Source organism: Trichosurus vulpecula, chromosome 9 (genome assembly GCF_011100635.1).
Source record: "Trichosurus vulpecula isolate mTriVul1 chromosome 9, mTriVul1.pri, whole genome shotgun sequence".
NCBI lineage: Eukaryota > Metazoa > Chordata > Mammalia > Diprotodontia > Phalangeridae > Trichosurus > Trichosurus vulpecula.
The window spans coordinates 35,579,312-35,606,361 of NC_050581.1; the positions used below are offsets into that span (position 1 = coordinate 35,579,312).

At 39.5% G+C, this 27,050-nt stretch overlaps 1 protein-coding gene and 1 pseudogene across 1 annotated transcript in view; one reads left to right on the top strand and one right to left on the bottom strand.

Moving 5' to 3' along the window:
* C9H9orf135 (chromosome 9 C9orf135 homolog) overlaps positions 1–27,050 on the bottom strand; it is an 82,128-nt gene that overhangs the window by 36,276 nt on the left and 18,802 nt on the right. The gene's annotated exons all lie outside the window — the stretch shown is intronic.
* Positions 1,454–17,064, top strand: LOC118831050 (annotated as a pseudogene).

Sequence of the window (27,050 nt, forward strand, 5' to 3'; positions counted from 1 at the left end):
TCCTGCCCTTCTTAGTTACTGTACTCTCCCTTCTTCCTGGCCTAGTTCTGGCATGAACTGATCCCATAGGCCTAAGTCATTCCTGTACAAGAGAACTCCTAAAAAACCAAGTTTGTTTGAAGAGCTCATTAGAACCTTGTGTTCTTTCTGTAAACCAAATCTGCAGGTACTGCCTAGGGCACATAAGAACACCTAGACTAACTCCACAACCAAGCCAAGTCTTCTAAGGATCCTCAAGATCAGTGTCTTCCAATATAAATTATGTCGCGGACTGATCATAAAAATCTAACTTCTATTCTTCTAGGCCCTCCACAACTTCAAAATGGCTTTAAAAGAAGAGGTAACAACCAAGGCAACAAGCTCCTTAAGAGTTTACTAGGGGCCCGGAATTGTGCTAAAAAGAAGCAAGAATGGGAAGGGTAGGACATTTTGGCACAGGCATTTGAGAAGGAAGTAGATCTGAATCTACAATTTTGATGAGCTTCCCCATGGAGATTGGCCATTTCTCCAACTTTCCTGACCTCCTGGTATAACAGCAGCTCTTACCATTAAAGGGAACCAGTAGCAGGGCCCCAAGGAAGGCTTTAGAGGGACACATTGCAAAACACCAATCGAATTCTATTTCAACTTTTGTGGTAGAGTAACTGCTAGCAGTAAGTGTCTGCATATGAAGTATGTCAAAGCAATTCACCTCCTTTTGTATCAGATCTCCAAACACAATCATATGCTTCTTGGGCAATAAGCCCATACCATCGCCTCATTAGGCTTCACTCCTACACTGATCATCCCAACTTCAACTGGCTAATCCACCATAGACCATTCCACTGAGTCCTCTCAAATTTCTTTTCTGTTATCACAAACTTGACCATCTACTTAACATTAAAAAAAAGTTTTTTTCCCAAGAAAATATCCACCTTCTATCCTTACCACCTCCCTGCTATTAAGAAGAAAAACAAAACCCCAGTTACAAACATGCATAGTCAAATAAAACAAATTCCCACACTGGCCATGTCCAAAAAAATTATGTTTCATTCTGTGTTCTACATCCATCACCTCTCCATCAGGATATAGGTAGCAAACTTCATCATGAATCTTCTGGAGTCATGGTTGATCATTGCCTTGACCACAGTTTTTAAGTCATTCAAAGCTGTTTGTTTTTACAATAATGTTATTGTATACATTGTTCTCCTGATTCTTCTTACTTCACTCTGCATTATTTATACAAGTCTTCCCAGGTTTCTCTGAAACCATCCCTTTCATCCTTTCTTAGAACACAGTAAGTTATCTTTAAGAGTTACCAATGATCTACTAATTCCTAGATCTAAGAGCCTTTTCTCATTACCCATCTTCCTTGACCTTGTATAGCTTTTGATACTGCTGACCACCAAATCTTCTCTCCTTCCCTTGCTTCTGTGAAAACACTCTCCTCTTCTGAAAAATTTCTCTTGGAGGCATGTATAAAGGAAATCCATGGAGAAAGCAGTGTGACTTGACAGTCCAGTCCACCAACCAGAGAGCCACAGAGATTTTTAGCCCCCTAGGAGAGAAGACTGAAATACACCCTTGCTACACTTTGGTAGGTTTAAGAAAAGAAATCAGTAGCAATAAGATTCTTTCTTATAAAGGTCCTGAGATCCCAGCCAAGGTAGGGTATGAGTGGGGGGAGAAGGGGCAGGGGAATTCCTTCCATCCTGGTAATTCAGTCTGTTCTCTCTTTCATATATTACATCAGTCACTATTTCTAACTCTTTGGAAACTCCCCAATGACAAACAATGAAATGCTCAGACCAAGACAATTGTGATCAAAAGTGTCTTTTTTCCATGGCCATCATGGTATTAATTAGAACAGAAAGAGTAAACAAACTTTAAAGAAAAGGAAAACTTTGGAATCAACCTCTGCTCTCTTGGACAAAAAGAGTGAGAGAACAGCCACTTTGCCATCCACCTACATTATCTGGCCTCTGACCTAAGCACCAGGCAAGTTCCATCTGATTACAGTGGGAGAAGGTGGCTCCCCAGAGCCTTAGCAACCACCTCTACATCTCACTCCCAGAATTTCAAAGTCTTTCAGCCCATCATCACTCAAATCACTGGGCCTCTCTCCCGCTCAACCCACAAGCCAAACTCACACCTGACCAGTTTGCACTATTGCGCCAGCACTCAGCTTTCTGCTCACCACACCAGGTAACCGCTCACCTGTTCACTCCTTGCTCCTCTTCCTGAAGTGTTACCCTTCCCCTTCCTTCAGGACAAGGGAAGGGCAACCTGTGTTTTCCTGAGGAACTGACAATCTCGCTTTTTCCAGAGGCTTGCTCACAGAGACAGGTGCTGAATATCTTACAATTTCTGCCTGCAGAAATGCATGTCCAAATGCCCTGCCACACTAAGATTTTAAAAATCCACAGAAGAGAGTAGAAGTAAGTTCAGAAGGAAACACAGACAAGCTCACAGTACTGGTATTGCTGTAGTAAAATTAAAATTTACTTTAAAAAATAAAAATAAGCAGTACGTAATAGAAATTCAGTTTCATTAAAAAAATCCCAGACCTTAATTGTTAATAAAAACGGTAACCAAGAAAAATCAGTAACTACCAATCCAAATGCTTATTTTCCTATATCTATAAAATATGAAAATAATTTGTACGCACACTGAGAGCTCCCTTCATAAAGACACAAGAAGGGAATAAGCAGACATTCCCAAATAATATTCTGCAGAAGAGCCCATCTTTAGTCACACAAACTATTAAAAGCACAAAAGATAAAAGCTGCAACTGTGCTTATCACTTGTTGACTATAAAAAGGCATAGGATTTGGTAAGGCCAAATGCCATCTTAAGGGTAACTTTCCAACAAGGTATCTTATGTTGAGATTATACAACATTCCTTGAAAGATGTGACAGCCGGGATAATGTTGGTCAGCCCTCAGATTTTAAACATCAATCAAGGAATAAAACAAGCAGCCATATGCTTGCAGAAAGTGTTAACCACTGTCATAAACAAATTCCAGAGCAAGGTACAAATGGAAAATGGATTCCCTGGTGATAGGCAAAATACTCTAGGCATTTCTGTTTGTGGATAGCATTGCAGTGATTGTACCAAATCCTGTAACACAGCAAGGCCTGCTAAATTAGATCCATAATCATCCAAAAGATTTCATGCCATCTATCTACATAGCAACAATCAATTGAATGTAAGATCACGTGTAAAATGAAGATGTCTAGTGTCATTACTATTATCAGATATAGTTTTAGAAATGCTAGCTATGACAGCAAGACAAGAAAAAGAAATTGAAAGAATAAGCACAGACAAAAGGTTCACTAAATTATCACTACTTGTAGGTGATATGATGGTTTGCTTAGAGAACTCCACAGAGATGCAACTAAAAGATTAACTGAAATAAACAAGTATAGTAGCAGGATATAAAATTAACCCACAAAAATCAGCAGCAGCCTTTCTACCTATTATTGACAAACCCCTGCAGGAAGAAATGGGTGGAAATCCCTTAAAAATAACTTTAAGATATATCAAGGATGTGGGAGTTAACTTATCAACCAACAATACTTAGGACTCATGTGAATACCACTACAAAACACTCCTTACTGAAATAAAGGAAGACAAATAATTGAAGAACTCTTAATTGTTCATGCTTGGGCCATGCCAATATAATAAAAATAGTGATATTACCTAAATTAATTTACAGATTTAGTGCCATACCAATCAAATTACCAATGAGGTTATTTTACAGAACTGCATAAAGTAATAATAAAATTCATATGGAGGAGCATAAGGTCAAGGGTCTCAAGGGAGATAAATGAAGTATCCTAGCAGTAATCATCAAAATTATATGGCACTGGATAAAAGCATAAGAGTAGGTCAGTTGAACAGTTTAGGTAATTAAGAACAGAAATAGTAGCACAGGAGGAACTATAGAGAATTAGATTAAAAAGAAGCATATTTTAATTCTGGACTTGGAGTTAGGAAGAACTGAGTTCAAATCCTGCCTCAGATTTTTACCAGCTACACAATTTTGTATAAGTCATTTAACCTCTTGGTCTCAGTAGTTCCTATTCTGTGAGTCAAATGAGATCATGTATGAATGAATGTACTTATAAAAGTGTTTATTATAATAACATTTATTAAGTGTTTACTATGTGCAAAGTACTATGCTAAGTGTTGGATATACACATAGAAAAAACAGTCCTTGCTCTTAAATTATTCACATTCTAATGGGGTTGACAACACATGGAAGGTTTCAGCTGCCAATTATATGGAAAGGTCCCATGGTCCTTAGGGTGCAGTGGCAAAACAGAAGGTAATGCCTTTTCTTAAATGTCATTTCCAACAACAGAAAATGGGGATTTGGCTGATTGCCTAAAATCAAGGCACCCATGGGGGAGACATTAGGGACCTACTTCTGGGAGTAGACAGCCTGTGCAGGCCAACGATGTGGGTGGGAGCAGCCTCTTTCCACTGGCTGTGTAGCCAGAGCAGGCAGTGTCTTTAAATCAACCTGAATAAGTCACATTGTACAGTAAGCTGTACACTCAGACCCATACTAAGAAAGTCAGACCTCATAAAATGTAATTTGAAAAGAAAATAAGCAGTTCAGAAAATAACCAACTGAGTCTGACAGTCATATGCAACGTTCCACACCAATAGTCCTCCCCTTGGCAAAGAAGGGAGGGACATGCATTTTGTTCAACTTTTCTCCAGGGTCACGCTTCTCAACCATTATAATTGCACAGCCTTCATTTTGTTTGTTTTTCTTTCCATTCACGTAGTTGTAGTGATGGCATAGGTTTTTTTTTTCCTGGTTCTAATCAAGTTCTTTTAAAAAAAAACCAAAACACCAAGTTTTTCTCAGAGAAAAGGCCCATCTTTTTATTATTTATATTTTCAAATAATGTTATAAGTAATGCAATATCACTGTTTTCAAAGAATTAAAATTTCAGCTCACCCAAAGGGAGATGAAAAGGAGCTTGGAGAATATGAGTAAACTGAACATAAAATCAACAAAAATTATGCAGGGGAAAATGCATAAAGGATATCATCAGAGATGTATCTGTGTAGATATATATTGGAGATATATCAGAGTAGAGAAGAAAGTTGCCCTGTACCATAGGAAGAACAGTATGGATTGTCAAGTACAAAAACTCAGACCAGTAAAATGATCAGTAAATAATAATTGGGCATCTCAGTCAGGGTCAAGGAATTGCAACCCAGCATACTGGCTTTTCAGACAAGGGTTTGCAGGGAGGAGCATTACCACAGGGTTTATATACTCTCAGGAGTGGCAGCTAGGTAGCTAGATGGAACAGTGGGTGGCTCATAAGTTATTTATTGCAGAGTGACAGCACCTTCCTGGAAAAACCACAGGATCAGTTCAAGCCACTTCTAGCCAACAGAGGCAGGTGACTGACCAGGCCCCAAGCTGGGGTCACCTGGAGGATCAACAGAATAGCTAAACTTCAGAGGGGGAGGGATTGCAGAAGTGTCCTTGGAGCTTTCTCTATCAGGGAACAGGGGCAGCTAGAAACTGCTGGTCTTAGCAGGGATTCCAAGGAGTTTACCTTGGGGGTAAGGGTGGAGGGGCATTGATTGGAAACTGCCAGTCAAAAGAGGGTAGGGGCCCAGACTTTCCCAGGTGTTGAGAGAATAGATAGATAGATAGATAGATAGACAGACAGATAGATAGATGGATAATAGATATCTCAGATTCAAAAGCCATCCATAGAATGTATATATGCATGTTTGCATATGTGAATGTAAACAATATACATATGTGTGTTTATGTTTGTGTGTGTAGTTTTTCTATATATATCTCAGCTTCAGGAGTCGTTAAAGATTTTTGAGGAAGAGAGGTTGACACAAAGTTGTATTTCAAGATGATCAGTTTGACAGATATATGGAATATATATATTGGAGATGGAAGATACTAGAGACAGGAATCCAATGTATCAGTAAGGCAAGATTCATGATATCGATGGTGACCATGAATATGTCTGTATAGCTCAGAATCACAAAACATAAGAGACTCTCTATATAGAAGGCAGAAGAAGTAAAACATTTATTCAGACACCAGATGATCAAATCCCAAAACCAGTAACCCCAATTCAACATAGCAACAATTGTATCCCAAAACCAGTAAGTTCACTTCACTATAATAGCAAGGAAATTAAAAAACAATATCACAACAAGAAGCCCCTCTGCTGGGGCGTTCCCATAAACACTCACTCACAAATCTTAGCTGTTTGCTTGCCTGCGTCCTTTCCTCCTACAGTTCTGAAAACCCACATTTCTGAAAGCCCTTACAATTCTCAAAGCCCTTGCAGTTCTCTCTCTGCATCTCTTCCAGTTTTCTGTCTCTCACAGCTCTCTTTTCTCTCAAAGTTCTGTCTTCTTCAAAGCTCTCTCTACTCTCACTCAGTTCTCTCTTCTTCTTCATCTTCTTCTCCTCACAGGTCTCTAGTCTGAGCTTAATGGCTACCCTCAGGGTATATATATCCTGTTTAGGGCCCTGAGGCTTAGCACCTACTTAGCAAAAGGGTGTGGGCTTGCCTACAAACAATCCTCCCCTAATCAAGCTTCCCTTAACTAACTCCACTTGAGGACTATTAAATGGGTGGGGAAGATCTTTAATCAAGATTAGCACCACATTCAGGCCCAAGATCTTTCCCATCCATTACATAGGCAACTTGTGTCTCAATAGGAACTAACTTTTCTTAAGTATAACAAAATCCCCACAAAACAAACGCATCATGAGCTTCACATTTATAAAATACATAACATCTCATTACCAGAGTGGCCACATGGCTCACTCTTCAGCCCCTAGATCTTTCATATCCATAGCATAGGTCAACGGGAATTTTGGGATAACTGGTATCAACAGAACTTTACAACAATATAACACAAAATAGATATACAGAACGATGTCATCATTCCCCTCCTCAAATGAATGGAGCACAAAATCTTCCTCCATAGCTTCTTCCTGCTGAAACTGGATATAGAGCTGTCCCTGCCCCTATTTGAGAGGTCAGTTCTTTAGCGAGCTGGCATCCAGAACTCGATTGATGCCAGGTCCAGGCATGACACATTACAGTCGTGGTCAGTGGGTGATGTCCAGCTTAAGCAGTCAGTCATCTGCAAGTGGAGGGTACTTAAGCCTAGAGAAGACAAATCTAGCAAAAAGGGTAAATAAAACAAAGGCCAAAAAGAATAGGTAAACATGGGCTGTTACCCTTCAAATAGGGTCACCTCAATTTTGATTGAGTCTCCAACTATGCAGTATCAATTCAACCTCAGAGGCAAATTCAGGTGGGAAATGTTTCTTTTCAAAAGGAACACAATGAGGAAACTAAGCCAGGAGGATCCCATCCTAGATAGAGACGAAGATTGTCCTCACAGCTTTTCCCCAGATACAAACTTCTATCTGTTCATAGTACAAGATCACATTCCCTCTGAGTGGCTTGTGGCATTTATTGGTGTTAGCCATTCTCCTGGAGTCCATGAACCCACTATCATAGCCTTATTCATGGTAAAATATATGAATCAAGGGCACAATTTGGTAATTGTGTATCAGGCTACTGTAATTGTCCAAGTTAGAGGTGATGAGAGTCTGAACTAGGGTGAAGTGAATGAGAGAAATGCAACTTGGCAACTAGTTAGACATAGAGGGTTGAGGAAGAGAAGAGAGTGAATGATACCTCCATGGTTATGAATCTGGATGACTGGGATAATGGAGATGCTACAAAATAAAAAGGTAATGTAGAAGGAGAGATGGGTTTTGAGTGAAATATAACAATCCCTAGGGTATCCTCCTCTTGTACGTAGGCTCCCCAGAAAATCTACTCCAATTTAAGGTACCCTGTGAGTACCATGCTCGAAATCTTGTTCAAAGGCCCCCACCAGTATATTTGCTTTTACCAATCTGCCAGAGGAAACCTTAGCTTGAAACAAAATAATCAATACTATAATCTGTATATGTATAATCATAGTAGATTATAGCCAAATAATATATCAAATTATATATTAATATGTACATATAATTATATAAAAAGCATGTATCTATATAGAAATATAAAACATTATGTAATAAACAATATATAAAATTATACATGTATACATAACAAATTATATGTGCACATATGATTTGTGAAATAAGTTATAGTTTGCTATTGTATTTTTATTATATGCACATAGAATTTTCTATGTTTAGATTGAGCCAATTTGTATGCATATGTGTATGTACTGTAATATAAATAATGTTATACTGTTTGACGATCATGTGCTACACATATACATGTGGGCACATATATATGTGTGTGTATATAAGTACAGACATGTATGTATAGATATACATATATACATAGAAAATTTTCTATAATGAGAAAATATTTCTAAAGCACTTTAGCACAGTAAATGGTTAACAAATACTTTTTCCCTTCCAATCTTTCCCATAATATTGTTTGTCCTTTGTTTTTGAAGAGGAACAATGACATCACAAGGTGAATCAGATTTACGGGAGGCAGAATTGCACAAAGTCATCAGCCTCACTCTCTCTTCCAGAGTCATCAAAGTCCAGTAGCAAGACAAAAGTCAGGACAACTGGAGATGACCTGGGATGTGGCAGATGACCTTTGCATCGCTCATGTCTGCCTAAGTTCTAAGAGCTCTACAGCACCTGCTTCAGCCACCTTCCTGGCTGTTGGAAGAAATTATTCTCATCTACCCATTCCACCACAGGAAGCCTTCACATACTTGGGATAGACATCCTCTAACTCACCTACCAGTTTGAAGCTGGTCAGTTACCCTCCACCTGGGTTAGCCCATCTGTCAAGATGCTTTTATTGGGGCATGACTGCTGCACAAGCCAGTTTCCTGAAGCCACTGATGAGAATTGGGTGGCAAGTGGACACCAAAGGTGGATGAGCAGCCCTGAAAAGGACTTGGCAAGCCCTCACACCAGAGGTGCTGGTCTTTTTTGACCACCACCACATAAGCTCTTCCCCATAACCATCTTCTATACCTTTTGATTCTCCCCGCCCCCAACTTGTTAGTCCTCTCTCTCTCTTGAAATTACTTTGCATTGCATTGAATGTGCTTGGTATTTACTTACTTGTGCACATGCTACAATACCCTTCTGAATCTGAGTTCCTTAAGGACAAAGACTACTTCCTTTTCATCCTTGTATCCTTAGCACCTAGGAGAGTGTCTTGCATATAGAAGGAGCTTAATAAATACTCATTGACTTGAATTTGACCTGAAATGAGAATTTCACAACTAAAGAATAGTGAATGATAAGACTGCCTTGGCATTCTCCCCGAGGACAGGTCACATGTCTTATTCTTGCCTTCACAATGTCCTTGTCCCAAAGCAATTCACACAGTGAAAACGAACCTATATATTTTCTCGCTATCATCTTAACAGTTAAAATGCTGAAAACTGAAGCTTTCAAATTTACCTATAAACTTAAAGAGTAACTCTGTTCACTGTCAGAGAAGGCATAAACAAGGAAGAATTTATGAATATTTATATTCTAGTTCTTTATAATACAGGCTTTTTTCTCAAGAGGAATTTAAATCCTCCTGATGAATGGAAAAACTTTCGGCATAAATATGCATAACTCTGATGTTCTAAACAGGATTTTTGATGTTTGATCTAATTTTGAAATTAGAAGAATGAAAAACTGAGCATTAGAATCTCTAGTTCTTCTGAGCAGGTTTTTAGATGTGTTGCAATTTATAGTCTAACACTACAGTATCTGTGATTTCACATTTTAGAATTATTAATTGAGATTAAGACTTATCTATATTTCACTCTCTGTTCTAAACTGCTGCCAAATGAGATGAGAATGATGCTTTTTTATCAGGCTCTGATAGGCAGAGCTTCAGAAAAGTTACTCTGGAGAGTGAACAATTCCCTAACATATTAGAAACCCCAAACAAATAAGAACCAAAGAATATGTTTTTGACTGTCATCTTTAAAAGATATCACAAATGAATGAAGCAGATGTCAGGATTTTTATTTCAATGACAGATTCATCAAGCCAACAAACAAAGGCTCTGCCACAAAAAAAATTTTTAAAACTATATATGGGGGGGTGGGCTTCTCATTTTCAAACTTTTTAAAAAGGCCTTATTTTTCTATGTATTCCATGTAATAAATGTGAATTACATCCCATGAATAAACTGAAGCCACAAAACAAGCCAGAAAAGGCAGGATCAAAAAAGCCTAAACTAAGTTCAAATAACAAAAGCAGCTTAGGTCAAACTGAAAGGAAAATCCATCTGACTTCCAGGATAGTAAAATAAAAATAAATCTCACTAAGTCAAATGATATCATCTATCATGACAGTGGAACAGAGCTGGAACTAGGAATTTTTGCATCTGGGGCAAGTATTAACAACGCCAGCTGTGAAAAGTGGTATGAGAGGTGTTCTCCATGGGGAGTTGGGGTTGTTGTATGTCCTTTGTTTAGAAGAGGACCAATGACAGCACAGGGTCTTGACTTGCCTATGAATTGCATTTAAGGGAGGCAGAGATGTACCAAGTTATCAGCCTCATTCTCTCTTCCAAAGTCATCAAAGTCCAGTGGCAAGACAAAAGTCAGGAAGACAGGTGATGGCCTGGAATGCAGTGGATGACTTTGGCATCTTTGATGCCTGACCAAGCTCTAAGAGCTTCACAGCACCTGCTTCAACCACCTTCATGACCATTGGAACAAATTATTCTCATCTACTGTAGCAACAATGTGGCTAGCAGCTGTTGTGGGGTGTAAGACCCAACAAGACTAGCAACCAGAGCTGCCAGCACAGGTTCTTTTGATCTGCTTTACTAAGGAAAGTAACCATAAGGGGTTAACAATCTCACTTTAATCAAACATACATATATAATTCACTTAGTTCAGGAGGAAAAGCCAGCACCCTGAACTTCAGAGCAAATACAAACAAATTACAAATATACATTATAAATAGACCAAACACAAATCAACATCTGGGTTAGCAAAGCCAGGGGGCAGTTACAAGGGCTTGCCCAGAGTCACCTGCCACTCTTCCAGTGAGTGAGAGGCCTAAGGGAGAACTCCAGCCTCTGGGTTTATATATCTTGTTCAGGGTCAAAGGTGAGTCACACATGCAACTCACCCATGTGACCTAAAAGCTTCACAAACCCGGGACTCAAACCCATGCAAACCAGGCTTTTCCTTGAGGCAAGGAGGTCATCAAAGACTCGTAATTTAATCAAAGAAACAAAGGCCAAACTCTTCAAGGGCACCTGATTAAATAAGTGCTAAAAGTCCACCTTAATTACTGATACATCTACCCATTCCACCAAGAAAAGTCTTTACTTTTGAAAGACATCCCCCTAACTCCCCTACTAGTTTGAGGCTGGTCAGTTACTCTCAATCTAGTTTACCTCATCTCCAGAGAAGGTTTTAGCAGGGTGTGGCCATTGTGCATGGGCAGCTTCTTGCAGCCACAGGTGAGAATTGGGTGGCAGGTGGACACCAAAGGTGGGTGAGCAGCCCTGAAAAGGGCTCAGCAAGCTCTCACACCAGAAGTGTTAGTCCTCCCTGAACACCCCATACACCAGAGGGGCTGGGGGTATGAAGAACAGATACCATTCCCTGGGAGGAGATAGAGACTCCTGAACAGCATGAGGTTGCTGCTACAGAAACCACTCCTGGGGAGAGGTGGGAGCTTACTTAATTAGCCTTGATAACTGGGTGCTAAGGTCAGTTATTTCTTCACTCTTAGCATCTCATTTCTTGAGTGAGGAAGGGAGGATTATAACTGTCTATAGTAAACTGATAGATATTTCAGGGAAAGAGGCTAAACATTGCCTTGAAGCCTATTGCCCCAATCCATTCCCCTGTCCACCCCACAAAGAGCAACCCCAAAGAATGACAACAGAACGTTGGAGTTAGAAAATAATCTGGAGATAGTTTAGTCCAGTTGAACGTATAGGGGCAGAAAATGAAGCTCTGTATGAGGAAGTAACTTCCCCAAGGTCACAAAGGAAGACTCATACCGAAATTTACACTAAACTGAGATGGCATCAAATGGAACCCAAATGTAAGTAGACTATTAATAGACTATTTTGTTGGAGCTGGAAGGGACCACAGAAACTCCGTCCAATCCATTCATTTTAGAAAGGAAGAAATGGAGACTCAGAGTTCCCGTCAGGGCAGGGGCCAGGATCCAGCTCTCCCACCCTCTGGTCCAGATTGTTGAAATTTGGCCTTCTGAGATTTAGAAAAAACCTACTTATAGATTCTGGTCCTTCCAACCCCTGGCTCCTGGTTCAGGGTAAGCAGCTAAAGTGGGAAGGTGACCCTCAGCCCTTTCCAGGTACATTTTGACTAGGGCCACACCACCCTCCCCACTCCCTAGGCCAGGGAAGAGCTCTGATTCTGCCAGCTGTGGCTTTTGTCTTCTTTCTTCCCCCTTCTCCAGGGAACCCTTTGAGACATGCACTTAACCACAGCTGAGTCACCCCACCATGGTGCTGCCTGCTCTAAATTTGCCAACCTGTGGCAAATTGCCCAGTGAATCAAAGAACCAGATGTCCCTCCCTAGTCCTATGTCTGCTGTGAATTTCCTCCACTGGGAGTTCTCAAGTAGCAGTTTCAAAGCTACTCATCCAATTCATTCCAATTCAACTCAATAAACATTTATTAAGTGTCTACTATGTGCCAAGCACTGTGCTAAGCACTGGGGATACAAATAAGAAAGATATTACTTGCCCTCAAAGAGCTTGCCATCTGATAAGGGAAGACAACACCTACAAAAGGAAGATGTGAAGGAGAGGGGAAAGTACAGGGGAGGTGGCGGTAGGAACCAGGGGCCATGATGATCTGTGGAGTCAAACCAAGCAGAACTACTAATGGAAGGTGGACAGTTACCACTCTGTTGGGGGAAGTCTTTACATGCTTGGGGTAGACATCCCCCTAACTCACAGACAGACAGGTTCGAGGCCTATCAGGTTACCCTCAACCTAGTTTTGCCCATCTTTCTAAGACACTTTACTGTGGTGTGGCCACTATGCATGCTACAGCTTCTAGGAGCCACAGATGAGAGTTAGGCAGCAGGTGCACACCAAAGATGGAAAGCAGATCTGAAGAGGGCTCTGCAGCTTTCATACTAGAGTTTCTAGTCTTCCCTTAACACCCTGTACACCCCACCTACAACAACAAATGATTGATATACTCAGATACATACATCTGAAAGGAATGAATGGATTCACTTTGCATCTGCTGCTCCACAGAACAAGGTACCCTCATACTAGGCCTGTTACCTCCAAGGAAGCTCTGCTTTCCTATCTTCTTTTGTGTATTGTTTCCCCCTTTGGATTGTAAGCTCCTTGAGGACAGAGACTGTCTTTTTTATTAACTGTATTCAGCTCTTAGCACAATACTTACCAAATAGTAGATGAAAAATATTTATTGGATTGGATTGGATAGGAAGGGCTTAGGTTAGGGCATTTCAATTGTATTTTCACTGTTGTTTTTAAATCCTGTAACTACTCTGATCATGTGTAACAGCAATTCAGATTTGAAGATCTTTCCCACCCATTAATAGTCCATGTGACCTGCTTATGACACAGGAAGCCCAAGTCACATGTGGTGGAAGGAGCTTGCTGAGAGGAAAAGGAAGTTGTGTCACAGGAAATGCAGAGAGAGAGAGCCGTTATGGCTGTTAATGGCTGTCATGATAGAGCTGAGGTAAAGAGAGTCTAACTCTGAGAGCTGAACGGACTGTGATAACTGTACTGAGAGTTTGTTTTTTGGGAAGACCCCAGTAGGGGGTCGGAGAGGTTTTGGGATGGCGAGGCTCCATGTTGTGATATTGTGTTTTAAGTTCCTTGCTGTTATGAAAAAGTGAGATAACTGGTTGTGGGAGCTGAACATTTAGTTACGGGACATGGTTATCTGGTGTCTGAATAAATGTTTTACTTCTTCTACCTTCTATAGGGAGAGTCTCTCATACTTTGCCATTGTAATATCAATTAAGTTCGGTGTCTTTGATTGAGTCTTAGTAGGTGCTAAACCTCAGGCCCAAACCCCTATCTAGCAGGTGCTAAGCCTATGTGGGCGTGAAGCCCTTGGGGTCCTAAGGGGAGTTACTAAGGCCAGAGCCAATAGTAGGAGCCTAAATTCTGGTCACTCAGATGACGTTTGATGATGGCTAAAGAGTGTATAAAAAGAAAGAGCAGAGCTATTTGCAGGGGGCTCTCATTCTTGAAGGTGTGTTGATGTGGAGACTCTGGGCTGCTGTAGTTAAGAGCCCTCCAGCTTGTAAACCCGGATGTTGGGACTTTGTTAAACCCTGGTAACTATGTGTTGAGATTTGAATCAGACAAGGTCTCTCTGTTGATGTTTGTAATTTGTTTGTATTTGCTCTGAAGTTCAGGGTGCTGGCTTTTTCCCCTGAATTAAGTGAATGATATTTGTATGCTGGATTAAAGTAAGATTGTTAACCCCTTAACATTGCTTTCCTTAGTAAAGCAGATCAAAAGGAGCTGCGCTTGCAGCATTCTTGTTGTTGGGCTTATATTGGTTTTTCACCCCCACAGCAGCTGCTAGCCGGATTGTTGCAACAGCGATACAGAACTACGTAGGCATATTCACCATTACCCTTGATGTTGTGTTTATTGCCTTACTGATACATTAGTCTAGATCACTATTGTTTTCCCCAAAACAACTACCCTTTCCCCAATGCACTTACATATCCAGAGTGGCTACCCATTAGGATCCCAATGGCATCTATAATAAACATGGAGATCTGTCAGCTCCAGAAACTCACCGGTGTTTTCATGGAGTCCCTGACCCTAGAGTTTGAAAATTACTGGTTTAAATCATTTTAATATTTCTAGCATGTCAAGAGAATAGATCCGATGTTATCCTTCCCTCTTAGGGATAATATGCTTCAGTGGTATTCACGAAATGTGAAAAGACCTAGCTACCAATACATTGATCCTTTTTGGAGAATCTCTGGGAAGACATGGAAAAGAGTCACACAAGATGAGGAGGTGTAGATAGGTTATGATTTGTACTAATCGAGGGAATACCCTCATTGATCAAGTTATGGATCCTAAGAAATAATGAAAGAGATCAGATGATTTTATGGTCTCTTTTAATCTTACTTTTCCAGTTCTATAAGCTCAGTACATTTATTGAAGATGAAGTGGTCTTCAGTTCCTAAGCAATCAGTAATTTTCATAATCAGTATAATTTGCTTTCAGAAAAAAAATACAAATTTTTTCTCTATATGAGTAGAAAATGAAAGTAAAATCTCTTTTAATAAAGAATGCAGATAGGTTAATACATAAGTTGAATTTCATGTTAACTTTACAGATAACTAAATAACTTCTCACACCTTAGGTGAACATTTTGAGAGAAACTCAATTCAAGCAATTAACACACTGATATTAAACATTCTGTGAATGCATTATAATAACTCTAATTTATATAGAGCTTTAAATACTGACTGACCTCACAATCACCCTATGAGGTAGGGAGAACAAATTTCCACTTTTATAGATACATAGAAGTCAAATTTTGGAACTCTGAAAATTTAAATTTAAAAAAATCACAACTGTGAACAAATCACACAATGGGGAAAGGGCTGAATTGAAATGACTGCAAAAAAAATTTTTTAGAAAGAAATGATTGTGGAAAATCACCCACTTAAAAAAATGAAACACAAAACAGCTGAAACCATTCCTGCTGCACTGTTTCATCTCTGCTCCTTGTCAACTCAAAACTCCTCTATGTCTTCACCCATTCTTTCCTTCTTCTCTCTAGTCTCAGAGGATAAATAATCCTTCTTGCCAAATCACTAATCTCTCCTTCTCTGTTTTCTAGGACCTTACCCCAGGCCTCATCTTCAACCTCTTTTCCAGACTTTCAGAACCTATGCATTCTGTTGCTGGCAATGTAACAAGGATGATGTTGCCTCTTTTCCCCTAGGGTCCCTTTGCACCACCCAGACACTGTGCTGGCTGCTGGCACTGTGAAGATTTGGACATCAGATAACATTTTCAAACACCCATGGGAAATAGTTACAACAGCTGCTAGGCATAAATTTCCAAATCCTATGAATCTGAGGGTGCTAGAGAGACATATAGATCACACTAGAAAATTGCATAGCCATAGTCTTCTCAGCACAGCGTGTTATCAGCACAGATTTCTATTGTAAAATAGTTTATCAGTGCAACAAGAACAAAAACAAATCTGCAGGACAATTCTGTGGTTGATCCCATAGAGAAAACAACAAAGCTTAAATCCACTAATATTTCATACAAATCGTTGTGTTTGTCCTTTGTTTTTGAAGAGGACCGTGACATCAGGGAACTGATGGCATGACTTGCCATTGACTTTGATTTGAGTGAGGGAGGGCTGTGCAAGGTCACCAGCCTCACTTTCTCCTCAAGAGACATCTGGATCCAGCAATCAGATAGTCATCAGGATGACTGGAGATGATCCAGGATGCAAAGGGAGACCCTGGCCCTTTGGGGTTAAGGCCTTTTCATGTACTTGCTTAGAGTGAGGTGACACCCATTCAGTGAACAGGCCTCTTTAAGAAGTGAGTCAAGGGATGACCCCTTTAATCGGAAAAAAAGAAAAAAATCAAGCTTGGGAGGGCAAGACCCTCATGGATGCTGTTCCAAAGAGAAACAGTTACCATTGACATTCACCCAAAGCCATGGGGGGCCCAAAATACAGCCATTAGGTGGAGTTTGGGCAGGGACCTATTGTGGTCCAATCTATGAGCTTCAGAGTGAACTGGGTTTAAGGTTTTGGTAAAGAGAAACGTGTATAAACCACATCCTCAGAAACTAGGAAAGACCAATATGACTCAAGAAGCCATAATCACTGTATAAGGAATGAACCTTAGCAGTTATGTAGAAGGACTGATGGAAAGCACAATATCATCTAAAGCTAATAAAGGCTGTGAAGCAATGGAGTGCATAATTAACAAATTAAATGCTGAGAATGAAGAGTTGACGGCTTCAGCAAGAGAAAGCATGAAGATATTGATGGCAGCAATACCACTTGTAGAGAAATGATAATGGCTAGTTATATAAAACATTGATAGGTCCACCAGGGTCTCTCCAAGCAGGGAACATATTTATTGATATTTGTTATTTAAGAGGCATATCTGTATATTAGATAGGTATTCAATTAGCTTGGAGAAAGGCTATGATTTTTGATGGAAAAGGGGTGAAGGCACAAGTCTTCCAACCACATAGGATCAACTGCAATTGACATTACCCTAAAATACCATGCAATATGAAGTTTCCAATATTTGAAGATTTAAGGGTATTTCAAATGGATACCTTGACTAGAAACTGGCATATTAAATCTCTATAAAGTTGAATTTTATAGCATTTAATTCTTGAGATGTTATTTGAATTTGGACCAACTCCAAAATGAAGCAGAGCTACCTTTTCTAGCATGATTGCCCTGTTATATTTGATCTGAACAGTTTTCACTGTACAATAACTTCCTTTGGAAAAAAAGGAAAGTATATTACTTGAAGTCAAAGCGCAGGATTTTTATTTGTACAAAATTAACTGGCATGACATAGTGAATTAGAGGAGTCAGGAAGATTTGGGTTCAAATTCCACATCTAATATATACTATCTGTGCAACTTTGGAAAAGTCACTTAAATTCTCTGAGCCTCAATTTTCTCAGCTGTGAAATAAAGAATGAGGAGGTAGCATGAGATAAAGGACAGAATCTAGATCTCGAGTCTGGAAGATCTGGATTCAAGCCCTACCTCTATCATACACTGTGTGCCCATAGCCAAGTCATTTAGCCACTCAGTGCCCTAGGTAACCTTCCAAGATTATAAGCTGCAGATAAACTGTAGATGTGCATCTCCAGAAGAATTTCCACACTGAGAATTCCCCATGTAGGTCTGAACAACTATAACAACAAAAATGGGGATCACATTACCTGTAATCCTTATCTCAAAGGGCTCTTGTAAGGTTCAAATGAGAGAATGCAGGGAAAGAACTTTGCAGATGGTAAAGTAACATACATATGTATATATATATGTGTGTGTGTGTGTGTGTGTGTGTGTGTGTGTGTGTGTGTGTGCATAGGTATACCTCAGATATATTGAGGATTCAGTTCCAAACTACTGCGATAAAGAGAATGTCACAATAAAGTGAGTCACACAGATTTTTTTTAGTTTACCAGGGCATATGAAAGTTTTGTTTATACTATACTACAGTCTCTTAAGTGTACAATAGTATTATATTTTAAAAAAACAATGCACATACATTAATTTAAAATACTTTATTGCTTAAAATGCTAACCATTATCTGAGCCTTCAGCAAGTAGTAATCCTTTTGCTGGTGGAATGTCTTGATGGCTGCTGACTGATCAGGGTGGTGGTTGATGAAGGCTGGGATGACTATGGCAATTTCTTAAAATAAGACAACAGTGAAGTTTGCCACATCAATTGACTTTTCCTTTCATGAAAGATTTCTTTGTAGCATGCAATCTGTTTGATAGCACAATAAAAGTTTTACCACTGTAAAACTTCTTTCAAAATTGCAATCAATCCTCTCAAATTCTGCCACTGCTTTATCAACTAAGTTTATGTGATATCCTTCAATATTGTTGTGTCTCAGGGAATAGGGAGACCCAAGGAGAAGGAGAGGCATGGAAGAACAGCTGGTCAGTGGAACACTGAGAACACTCACAACATTTATTGTTTAAGTTGTCTGTCTTACATGGGTGCTATTCATGGCACCCCAAAACAATCATAATAGTAACATCAAAAATCACTGATCATAGATCACCGTAACAGATATAATAATTATGAAGAAGTCTATAATATTGCAAGAATTGCCAAACGTGACACAGAGACACGATGTGAGCACATATTATTGGATAAATGGTGCCAAAGATTTCCTTGAAGTAAGGCTGCCACAAACCTTCAATTTGTAAAAGAAAAAAAGCAATATCTGTGAAATGCAATAAAGCAAAGTGCAATAAAATGAGGTATGTCTGTATGATATATATTATATATAACATTTATGAAATATATATTACATGCAACCGTAGTGTTATTATCATCATTATTGCTACTGGTGCTGTTACTACTACTTGTTTTTGCCCTTCTGCCTACATATATGTTAAGTCTCTTTCCTCCCTTCCTATGTCCCTCACTCCTGAAGATATTATCTTCCCAGCTCCTATTGACTGCCAAACTCCTAGAAAAGAGTGGTTTAGTCACTGCCTCTACTGCTCCCAATCTCAGCATTCCAGCAAAAATGTACTAATTTTCCCTTACTGACTGTCCTCTCCCACCTCCAAGCATTTGCAAAGGTCAAAATTAACATGTCATAAAAAAAGGCTCATCATCTTTCCTCTTATGCCTGTCCCTCCATCTTACTTTATCATTTCTTGCTGTGGCACCACCATTCATCCAGTCTCCTACATTCAAAACCTGTGCATCACCCTCTTCTTCTTGACATTCTCTTCTTCCCAGGTTTTCATGACTCTACTCTCTTTTGGTCTTCTCCTATTTATCTGACCACTCTTCCTCAGTCTCGGGATTCATCCAGGCTATGTGGATGTTCCATAAGGTTCTGTCCTGGGCCTTCTTTTCTCCTTCTATACTATTTCACTTAGTGACCTCATCAGTTCCCGAGGATTCAATTATCATCTCTATGCTCATCTATTTACCCAGCCCTGACCTCTCTGCTGACCTTTAGTCTCACATCTCCAACTGCCTATTTGACATATAGAACAGGATGTCCCATAGTGTGTCCCAAAACTGAACTTGTTACTTTTCCTTCTCTAAACCCTCCTCTCTTCCTGTAAGGTTAAGCAGGGTGGAACTTTTTTACTGTTTTCTCCTTTGGAGCACTTATGTAATCAAGTGCCTTTGATGAGTCTGGCCTTTGTTTCTTTGATTAAATCGGGAGACTTTGATGACCTGCTTACCTCAAGGGAAAGCCTAGTTTACATGGGTTTGAGTCGCATGTTTGTGACACCCTTTGACTCTGAACAGGGCATATAAACTCAGAAGTTAGCACTTTGGCTGGGGCTCTCACTCGCTGGAAGAGTGTTGGTGTGGAGACTTTGGGTAGCTGCTGGAGCCCCCCGGCTTTGAAGAAACCCAGATGTTGATGCTTCCCTGGTAACTATGTATTGCTATGGATAAACTGGTTCGTGTTGTTTGCTCTGTTGATATTGTCTCTGTTTGTAATTTGTTTGTATTTGCCCTGAAGTTCAGGGCGCTGGCTTTTTCCCCTGAACTAAGGGAATGATACATGTATGTTTGATTAAAGTGAGATTGTTAACACCTTAATGTTGCTTTCCTTAGAAAAGCAGATCAAAGAACCTGTGCTGGCCCCTCTTGTTGCTGGTCCTGTTGGGTCTTACACCTCAACCTCAGCTGCTAGCCACATTGTTGTTACACTTCTAACTTCTCTGTTACCATCAAAGGCAACACTATCCTCCCAATCACCTGGGCTGGCAACCCAGGTGTCATCCTTACTCTCTCCCATCACCCCCATGGCCAACAGAATTCCAAGCTTGTCCTCTTTTCTCCTCTGACACTGCCACCACCCTGGTGCAGGCCCTTATTACCTCACACTTGGACTATTGAAGTAGCCTGCTGGTTGGTCTCCCTGCCTCAAATCTCTCCCCACTGCAGTCTATCCACCACTCACTCAGCTGTCTTCCTAAAGCACAGGTCTGATTAAGTCATCCCCGCATTCAATGAACTCCAGTGGCAAATCCTCTGGCATTCAAAGTCCTCCATACCTGGCCTACTCCTACCTTACCAATCTTCTCACACCTTACACCCCACCACTTACTCTTCAGTCCAGGGACACTGACCTCCTAACTGTTCCTGACTCAAAGCATTTCCACTGGTTGTCCTCCATGCCTGGAATTCTCTTCCTCCTCATCTGTGCCTCCTGGCTTCCCTGGCTTCTTTCAAGTCCCAGCTAAAATCCCACTTTCTATAGGAAGCCTTTCTTGATTCCCCTTAATTCTTGTGCCTTCCCTCAGTTGATTATCTCCAATTTTTCTTGTACGTGTCTTGTTTGTACATAGTTGTTTACAAGTTGTCTCCCCCATTAAACTGTGAGTGCCTTGATAGGAGGGATTTCTTTTACCTTTTTCTGTATCCCCAGCACAGAGCCTAGCGTATTTATTGTAGGAGCTTAATAATTTTTTATTGACTGATTTCTTGAGGTTACATTTAACTCTTTCCTCACCCTTACCTATCATGTCCAATTCATTAAGATGTCATATTAATGACATCTCTGCAATATCTCTCATATTTATCGCCTCCTCTCTGGTCCAACTGCCATTACCCTAAAGGAGACCTGCATTGCCAACTAACTGTATTCTTGCCAAAGCCTCCTAGTCTTCTCATCAACACCCTCTCCCCACTTCAATCCATCTTTCATACTAATGTCAAGAGAATACTGCTTATATATAGAGCTGTTCATGTGATCTGCTCAAAAATCTTTAGTGAATGATTCCCTACTGCCTGAGTAAAAATCAAACTTCTATGTCAGGCATTCAAGTTCAAGATACTACCCTACTACCTTACTTTTGCAACCTTATTTCAAATTACCCCCCTGCCCATCCACCCTTCACACTTCACATTTCAGCCAAAGTCATCTAATTTCAGTTCCCAAAACATGCTAAGCACCCTCTCACTTCTTTGCTTGGCTAAGGCTACTAACTATGTTCATATGTCTTTTCTTTTTTCTCTTCACCTAATTAATTACTACTCATCCTGGAAAATCACTTTGCATTAATTCAGTACGAAAAGATAATTTTTTGGAGACATAAATGCACATACTGCTTACAACAAACCGAATAATGGAATCACAGAATATCAGAGTTAGAAAAGACCTCATAGATGGCTTAATCTAAGCCATGGAATCTCCCCTAAAGTAACCAACACAATTTTCCAATCAAATTCTACTAGAAATGAGAACTCCACTGGCCATTCCACTTTTGGACACCTCTAATTATTCAGATTTTTTTTTTACCTTATATTGAGCTGAAATCTGCCTTTCTACGACTTTCGCCCCTTGTCATAGATCTTTTCAACTATGATCTGTCTTGCTTTTTTCCCCACAATCTTTCTTCTTTATAATAACTCCTTAACTATGTGAAGACAGCTATCATGTCACCACCCTACATCTTTTCTTCCTCAGGCTAAATACCCATAGTTTGTTCAACCAGTCCTTGTGATGGGGTTATGGTGATGGGATTCATGTTGGACCCCTAAAAGGAAAAGACCATGTTTTTAGGACCCGGGCCCCTAAAAGTCTCTGAATTTTCCCACACATTTCAGCAGCCCAGTTCCCTGGTTCCATAACCCTATCACATCACTTGTTTCTCATGGTTTTCAGTACACTCATCATCCCTAGAGTCCTTATCTGAGTGAGAGAAATGATTATTTCTTTCTTATATTAATATCCATTTACTATTTGGAAGATCCAGGATTTTTTCCCTCCCTATTTCCTTATTCTCTAACATTCTCCTCAATCTTGTTCAGACCCCACCCAACCAGGAAAACTAGTTTAGGCGAACTGGTGCATTCTGGGCCATTGTGTTTTTAATCAGATAGGTCTGAATGGAAGTGGATTCCCCATTTTGTCTAGATTGCCCTAAAATGGTGTGGTCTGGGAAGGGCTAAGTTTCTTTGACCAAGACTGAGTAATCAAAGTCCTATCCCTCAGACTCTCATTAGAATAAGCCCACCTGTCATTATAATATTCATTCTCTCATTCATTGTTAACCAATCAGAGTTGATTTCTACCCTCAAGAGCATTCACTCTTCCAAGGGCATATATGTATTGAGTGGGTTCCATGAGAGGTCTTTGGCATTCAAGAGTGCCACTTTTATTAATTATCTGCTAGCAATAATTAATAAAATTATTAATTACCCAGAAACTATGTCTCTCAAACTTTTTATACATCACATGCACACACTCCAGCTTGTCAGTGTCCTCCATAAAATCTGGCTTCTATAACTGAAAAACTGTAGATGTGGTTTATGCCAAGACTCACTGCTCTGATTCCAGGTACTCTGCCTGTCATTATGCAGTGAGGTACTATTGAAAGAGCCCTGACTAGAGTCAGGAGACCCCAGTTCAAATCCTGTCTCCTCTAATAATTACTGCCTATGTGACAAACTCTCATTTCAACTCCCTAGGCATCTGTTTCCTCATTAGTAAAACAAAAGAACTGGACAAATGTGGCTTTTGAGATCCCTTCCATGTATAGGTCTATTATGCAATTTCAGATTAATCTCTTCAGCAAACACATCACACCATTGGCCCCCCCTTCAGCTTGCAGCCCAGTAAAGTCCTCAATTTTATTCCCATGAGCAGTTAGCTAGGTAAGTCTCCCCTATCCTGGATTAGAGATAGAAGACCAATTAGAAGGTGCAGTAGTCCAGGGCAGCTGGACTAAAATAATAACAATATTCAGAATTTCACATCACTCAATGCATTTCACTATTAGCATTCTTTTTCTGTCTTTGACAGCTTGAAGCACTTTTTCCATATCATCACAATGTTGGAGTTTAACTATAATGTGTTGAGGAGTGTTCAATCTTGGATTCATCCTCCTCATTATCAGAGGATTCATATATTTGTATATCACAGCTTGATTCAGCTATGTCTGAGAAATGTTCTTGGCTGATTTCCTGGAATTTGCATTCAAATTCTTTTGTTATTGCTGTTTTTTTCCTCTTTAAAGGAAAATGGTTGTGTTGTAACCTGTTCTCCAAACCACTATTGGATTCCGGTTTGGGGATAATAATTTTCTGGGCCTATATTTCCTCAAATGGATCTGTGTTGGTTATAATTCTGCTTTTATAGTATTAAGTTACTTGACTATTCTTTCAGATTTTCTACTATATTCTCCAAGTTGGTCATTCTCTTCAAAATTTCTTGAACTTTTTTTAAAAGCATCTTTAAATTCTAGCTTGATTTTCTTGCATGAATTTTATTTTTTTTCAAAGCTTTTTTTTAAATTTACTTGATTATTTTCTTAACAGTTGTGTTAGGGCCAATTCTAGCTCTCTCCCCTGCCCCAGTAATTGCCTCCTGTCCCATTTCATAGTTTCAAGAAGCCCCAAAATGTAAAAGACAACAAAAAGTCTTGAATGAATTTTAACCTATTGACTGCACCTACAACATGCTTTAGAGCAGAAATTCTGACCTTTTTTTATTTTGTGGACTCCTTCTCAGAACAATGTTTTAAGATAATGAGAAAAAATGCTAAATTTCATTTAGAGGTTAGTGAAAATAGAGATGTAATTTTTTTTCCAGAGAAATTCAGGCCATCAACAAACTTGACGGCACTTTTATTCTCTGTTTGGCCATGAGGTCTGTGATGAGCTAAGGGCCACCAGTGAAGAAGCCTGGGCTCTGGGGACTTTACAGATTAATGTTTCACAGAGTCCAGCCAAGGCCATGAAAGCTAGTCCTTATTTCTTTGAAAACAAGTCCAATAAAATTACAAAGATACTCATGGGGTAAGGTTCTCTCCCCTCCCCCTTCCCTTTCCTCCCTCCTTCAGTCCTCCAACAATTATAATGCTCAGAGATCAAAAAACACAGACCTAGGAGGGGAAGTAACAGATTGTAACTTTATTTCTCCACCGATCTCTGCCATAGGACCCCTGAGAAGCTAGAAAACTGGTAAAACTTCACTGACTTAATAAAGGTTTGTGGAATTAATGAATGCTCAGCTTTGCATATAAGTCCACAAAAGTTTATTTATAATAAGTTTCTCATCCCAAAGGAACATTAGTTTGGGACAAGGGATGGAGGTGTGGTGGTGGCTCTGATGGAGGCATCAAAGGGATGAGGGAGGTAGCTGGGCAAAGTTTCCACTGACCATCACAGCAATGGAGGGGGAAAGTGTGCAGAGAAAAGAGGGTCAGCAGAGAGTAAAGGCATGCCACAGGACCTACATTAGCCTATGTCATAATTAAAAGACAATATCAACAGTAGGAAAAGGCTCTAAAAATAGGAGATTGAAGTGGAAAGAGCTATTCAAATGTATGTCTTGATTGTGAATTGCTGACTTTTATAGTACATTCTCATTTTTAAGGATCTCAGTTCTCAAATATAAATCTGAGAATTTTACTTCAGCTCATTTCATTTAAATTAAGTAAATGTTCATATTAAGATCAAAGAGCTAGGGATCCTTTTGTCATTGGTTTTCAGAAAAGCTTTTGATGTGTATGTCTTAAAAGAAAACCACATGGAGAGGAAAACATTGTCATGGAAGAATGATCATAAAGTCTCTTGTATTTGTTTATGAAAAATTAAAGGGCCTTAAAATAAATTATTGCAATTAACAGCATTTGTGAGGATATTGTGATGAAGAATAAGAAAACAAGGTTAGATTTTTAAAAATCACAGACTAGCATTCTGTATTGGAAAGCATAGCCAAGAGGAAAATGAACATCCCAGATTCAATCTTAAGTACAGCTAGGTAGTGCAACAAGAAATGGGCCTGGAATATGGAAAATTTGAGTTCCAATGCAGCCTCAGATGTAACTTTGAGCAAGTTTTTTCAGTTCTGTTTGCCTCCCTTTACTCAACTGCAAAATAAGGATAAAATAGAACACCCAGGGTTATAGGATCAAATGAGATTTAAGTGGCACATAGTAGGCACTTAATAAATGTTTGTTTCCTTCCTTCTCTCCTTCCATCTTTCCTTCCTTTCTTCTTTCCTTTGTTCCTTCCTTTCTTCCTTCTTTCCTTCCTTCCTCCCTTCCTCCCTTCATCTTTGGACAATAGGCATATGCAATCTATCAATGGGGCTGTATTTAAAGGTTTTCCAGCTTGGAAGGTCTCTACTAGGCTTTGAGAAAACAGCCACACTGAGATGAGGCCTCTAAATAGTACTTCAGTGGAGGATGCTTCAACTTTGGGGAATCAGTTGTTCTGAACAGCAGAGGGTTAAGCACCAAAAAAAAAAAAAATTTTAACTGTCTTGAAATCTTTTCCCAAGTATGTATTCTATGGTTCTCTGCCTTCATAAACTGAATATACAGAATACAACTTTTCCATTTCTTGGTGATTTCAGTCATACTTATTGTCATTATCTATGCCTAATTTTTCCCCCTGCCCCCAGTCCATATATAAACTCCATTAAGTACTAGAATTATATCTAATCTGAAGTTCGTATTTCTCCCAGCACCTCATATAGAGCTCTGCATACAGTAGGTGCTTAACAATTTTTTTAAATTGCAGTTAATCTATTCTTCTGTTATATACTCAGAGCCTATGTATAAAATGATTCCAGGCTACTCTCATTTTTGATTCTTGTATCTGCTATTTATAGGTTTTCTGTCCCTTCTCTGACTGTAGGACTATTAACTTTCACTTATGTTTTTGTTGTGTGTGTGTGTGTGTGTGTGTGTGTGTGTGTGTGTGTGTTCATGTGTATGGTTACTCCTTCCTCTTACTGTGTTGCTTCTACTCTGTTATGGGCATGAAAGTGTATTAGATAATCAAACTTGTTAGAACTATGTTTGTAAACATAAGGAGACACAGGTTCTGAGGTTCTGGCCTATGTACAAAGACATGAGTCTATGAATTTTACCATACCAAATTTGGTTAATCAAAGGCCTTTTGGTTTAGGGTTGGAGTTAGGGTTAGGTATACAAATATCTGAGTTCTAAATAATTTAGGTATTACTATACTATATACTATCACAACAATTGCCTTATGACCTGTAGAATCGCTGACCTTTGTTATGGTAATTAGGGTGGGACTTTTTACTATTTTATCCTTTAGAATGCTGAGGTAATCAAGTCCCTTTGATGAGTTTTGCTTTTCAAATGTAATGGCAAGCAAAGTTGACTTTTGTTGTCTTTGTTTTGCAGTGCTTCTCAGCATTGAGGAATCTTTGATTATTCGAATTGGGAGTCTTTGACGACCTGCTTACATCAAGAGAAGGCCTAGTTCCACCCTCTGACCCTGATCAAGCATTTAAGTCACAAGAAGGCCTAAGTCATGTGGGTTTGAGTTCCATG